The sequence below is a fragment of the Coenobita brevimanus genome, chromosome 14 (assembly GCF_032717465.1).
Source record: "Coenobita brevimanus isolate Jiangsu-jjx chromosome 14, ASM3271746v2, whole genome shotgun sequence".
Classification (NCBI taxonomy): domain Eukaryota; kingdom Metazoa; phylum Arthropoda; class Malacostraca; order Decapoda; family Coenobitidae; genus Coenobita; species Coenobita brevimanus.
The window spans coordinates 59,855,890-59,861,228 of NC_136967.1; positions in this window are offsets into that span (position 1 = coordinate 59,855,890).

A 5,339-nucleotide genomic window follows, 5' to 3' on the forward strand; every position below is an offset into this window, starting at 1 on the left:
CTGTCAACCAGCAGACGATTTTATTCAGCTGAGGTGCAGGTTGTAGGGAAGGGGGTAAAGAATATGCGATATGGTGTGGGAACTTAAGGAAATACGTAAGACAGACTGAGACAAGAATTCGTGTGCTATTTCAATGCGTCTACTTCTCACGCGGGACATTTTCGTCACTCTCCTCTCTGACTCATCGTATTGTAGGAAATCACGTATGTTAAGCAAATCTATCCATATCTGTCTATCTATCTATCTGTGTCTGTCTATCTGTCTGTCTATCTATCTATCTATCTGTGTCTGTCTGTCTATATATCTATCTATCTGTGTCTGTCTATCTATCTATCTGCTCAACCCACCAGGCTATCAGGTGTATAGTCTTTGCTTTTTTATAACTACCAGGTAATGTAGTAAATGGTTTAGTTGCCTACAGAGAACCATTTGGCTTGTGCAGAGACACCTAAAAGCAGCACTACATGGAGTGAGTGGATGGTAGGCATGCTTACCTACCATCACAATTTAATCCAGATTAGTTGAATCCAATCTAATGTTGCCTAATCTAACACAACCCAACCTAATCAATGTAAGTCACATTTAATCCAGTTTAATCTGACTAATCGCGTCTATTCTTATCAAACCTAATCTAAGACAGCGTAAATCCAGCCTAACCTAAGCTAACCTCGTGTAATCCAACCTAATCCAGCCAAATCTAACCCATTTTAATCACACTTGGCTGAGTCTCTCCTGGCCGCGCAACTCTCAACTTTAGTCTAATTTATTTTTCCCAAGAGACCTCCTACGATTCTTTTAGCAGGCGGGCGGGGAACTTGGGGTGAGGCAGCGGGAATCTGGGGTGAGGCAGCGGGAATTTGGGGTTAGGTAGCGGCCATTGCAAGCGACTCCTTCAATCACAACTTGGCGTTCTAAGTTGGTCGTTTGGGTGAGTTAGAGGCTCGCGTACTTTTCCCGGATAAAAACCCAGGGTATTTAGGATTCTCGCTGCGCCCTGGCCTTTAACGTGATTGCTGCTGCTGCGTGCCCGTGATTGCATTAACGAGGACGCTCTGCTTTTGTCCTCGGTGCTGTGTTTGCTGTGTTGGTATCCTGGTGCTGTTAGGAAGGTTAATAACACCTGTGCTTTCCCTCCCACCTATTTCTGTCCATTTACCAACACCTCTTCCTTCCCGGTGTATTTCTGATTCTGCTTCGTTACTGTATTCCTGTGTGTTATTTATGCAATCTATCTCCGCATTAAAAAGATATCAAAAGCAAAGAAGAGGATATTAATAGGCTGGAAAATAAATCGCTAAGGGAGAGGTGCTAGGGAGCCTCCTTTCCCCACGCGAATATGGGTCTTACGGTCAGGGATCAAGATTGATCTTAAATTTCACCTCCTCTGTTTCTCGCTTCCTTCTGGCTAATACTCCTGAGATGAGAGAAGGTCGGTATGATTCTCTCTCTCTCTCTCTCTCTCTCTCTCTCTCTCTCTCTTTTATTTTCACATTCATGATTCTCTTCCATATGCATCAGGAAGGAAAGTGACAGACATGCTCTAGTTTTCTTCTTTTATCTAAGGAAGAAGGAACCAAAGGCCAAGAATTCTCAAGATTGTTCCCTCCAAGAAGAAAACAAAACAAAACAAGATAAAAGGTGCGAGAGAGAAACACTGGAATAGCAAGCAAACTTTTCTTCCAGGCTATCCATTTGGCAGCACAAGTCCGTGGTACAGAGGCAGTATATCAGGCATAGTAGGACAGCAATTCTAAGTGTCTGTAAGTCAAGGTACATCAGGTTAAGTAGCCTCTTGATAGTAGTCACGCAGTAGTTGTTAAATATTCCCTCCATCTAAAGAATCTGATTGTCCAAGCCTCGGGACCAGGAACTTTTGAGCGCAACTGTAGATGTCTGGGTTTACCGTCACTTGGAATTGATTGGAATACCGTCTCAAGGGCTGGAAGAAGCTAAATCATCTTAATTCTCAGCAAGGTGTCTTAATTCTCAGCACGGTAATTACTCAACAGAATTAATTACATCTCTACGTAGTCCAATTATCGTGAGTACCGTCCAGAAAGATAATATTACCCATGTCTTTCCTTCATGTCGGGGAAAGAAAAAGATTAGATGAGAGTGTATGGATTTGGTCCCCCCTCCCCCTCAGCACTTCCTCTTCCTGTATTAGCATATTACAAACAGCCTCGTAGCTCACATGAGGGAGGAGGGAGGGTCTGTACTAGGTATTTCTTTTCTTTTGTAACTCATGTATTGAAATAGATCAGTGTCCCAGCACCGTGAATTAGATGGGAGACAAGATGATGATGATGATGATGAAATTTAACTCTCTCTCTCTCTCTCTCTCTCTCTCTCTCTCTCGTCCGTATTTCTTTCCCTAGCTTCATATTTTTCTTCTCATTCTTCTCTCTTCCCTTTCTCATAATTTTCTCACTTATTTTGTTTGCCATTCAAATTTCCCCTCCTCTCTCTCTCTCTCTCTCTCTCTCTCTCCCCTTGGCTCGTTATTTCCACTTTGGTAACGTTCCTATACTCCGTTCGCAGATTCTTGGTGATTAAGCCCCTCCCTCTTGCCGCTGAAGCCCCGCCCCCCTTGCCGCTGATTGGCTGATATAGAGCGTCCTCGAGGTAAGGCTAAAGTTTTTCATTTTTACAAACATTTTTCATTATTTTCCGCCTCTTACGTCATTGCCAACCATTCATCACTGTCTAGGGAAAATTTTCACTCATGAAATTAAAAAAGAAAAAAGTTAGTTACAAGATTTCGTTATTGGTGGAAATGATAGAGCTGAGAATTAAGATTATTATTATTATTATTATTATTATTATTGCCATATTATTATTTATCATTCATTCATCATGTAATCCAGTGTTGCCCCAAGAGAAGCGTAAATTATTACTACTATTATTGTTATTATATTATTATTATTATTATTATTATTATTATTATTATCATTATCATCATCATCATTATTATTTGTAGGAAAGACAAGTAAAGCTGACTATAGTTCTTTACCATGTTTTTAATTCCTCCTGCATACGAAAATGTGAGTGATACACGAAATTGCCACGAAATACATTGAGGTAGTTTGGCCATATGGAGAGGATGGAGAGAGAGAGAGACTGACGAGGAGAGTGTACGTGAGTGAGGTGGAGGGGGGCAGACGGAGGGGGAGGCCAAGGATGAGATGGAGGAATGGAGTGGAGATGTATATGAGAGAGGGGGGTGTGCGTTTGGAGCAGGACAGTGAAATGGCTGGGGACAGGGCAACATGGAGGCGATCTGTTTGTGGCCACCCCTTACGAAATTAAGGAGTCTGGCAGAAGATACATAGACAGATGATGCCATTAATTCTTGCTGTAGGGAGGATGACAAAAGGTGAGAGTGTGTAGGTAGACGGGTGCTGGGTTTGTGATTGAGGTAGTCTTGGTGAGTGATTGTGGTAGTGTTTGGTGATTGTGGTAGTGTATGGTGATTGTGGTAGCCTGTGAATGATTGTGGTAGTATGTGGTGACAGTGGTAGCCAAGAGGAGTTGAGAGCGTGTTAGAGGCAGTTTGAAGTTGCTTTGGTGACTGACCCACCTGACACTGCAAACCCACCGCTCACTTTAACGCCACACCACACCACACCACACCATTTCTGTGTGTGTGTGTGTGTGTGTGTGTGTGTGTGTGTGTGTGTGTGTGTGTGTGTGTGTGTGTGTGTGTGTGGTTTCTCGTTTAATACTGCCACCACACAAAACACACACACTTCTCTCGCAATACACACTCATGCCCAACCACGAAACACCTACACATTCACCACGCAGTACTTTCTCACGCACTCACCACGCAACACACACACACACACACACACACACACACACACACACACACACACACACACACACACACACACACACACACACACACACACACACTCATTATGCAAAAGACTATACTTGGCAAGAACAATATTTGCAATTGAACTTTCATCACGCTACACTCACACTGACACACGTTACCCACAAGCAGGCAGCGCTCTCTCTCTCTCTCTCTCTCTCTCTCTCTCTCTCTCTCTCTCTCTCTCTCTCTCTCTCACTCTCTCTCACACACACACACACACACACACACACACACGACCAAAAACAGTATGCCCTTTGATCATGGAAAAAGACCATGGTCAGGAAAGATGGAAAGGTTGGCTTGCGAAGGAGGGAAAAAGGAAAATAAATAAAGGAAAGGAAGGGTGGAGGTGGCTAGGGAGGAGGTGGAGGTAGAAAGGGAGGAGGTGGAGGTAGGAAGGGAGGAGGTAAAGTAGGTAAGTTTGAAGGTAAGTAGAGAGGAAGGCTGGATATTTGTGGGGAAAGTTGGTAGATTAAGGAATGTAGCTATAGTGTGTTTTGAGAGAGAGAGAGAGAGAGAGAGAGAGAGAATTATAAACATATTCTATTATTGATCGGATTAATTTCTTCTTTGCATCCCCGTTGCTGAGAATTGGATGATTATTTTAACCATCTATCTATCTATCTATTGCCAGACGCCTCAATCCCGTTTGGGGTGGCCACAAACAAATCGCCTCCAAGTCGCCCTGTCCCCCGCCATTTCATACTACCCTGCTCCCAACTCACACCCCCCTCTCTCATATACCTCTCCACCCCATCCCTCCATCTCATCCTCGGCCTCCCCCTCCCTCTTCCCCCCCTCCACCTCACTCACATACACTCTCTTCGTCAGTCTTTCACCCTCCATCCTCTCCACATGCCCAAACCACCTCAGTGTGTTCCTCATAACGCTTCCTATCACATCCATATTCACACCACAACGCTCCTTTATATCCTCATTCGTCAGCCTGTCTCTCCATGTGACTCCACAGGCTCCTCTTAATTAACTCATTTCCACTGCTCTCACTCTTGACTTGTGTCCTTCCAACAACGTCCAAGCTTCACTTCCGTACGTTAGAGTTGGTATCACAATACTGTCATGTAGTAACTTTTTCACTTCCATGTTCACTTCCCTGTTTCTTATCACTGCTTTCAAAGAATCAGCAACCTTTCTTCCCTGCTGTACCCTTTCAAGCACTTCACCCTCCAGACCTCCATCCTTACTCATCACACTACCCAAGGACTTAAACATACTCACATTTTCCAATTCCTCACATCCAGCCTCACTGTACATTCACTGACTTCACTTCTCTCAAAGACCATCACTTTACTCTTCCCTGCATTCACCTTTAAATTCCGTTTCTTACACACTCTCCCAAACTCATCCACCAAGCCTTGCAGCTCCCCTTCGTCTTCACTCAACAACACAGTATCATCTGCAAACAACAGTACAGGGAGTTTCCAAACACTATCTTCTC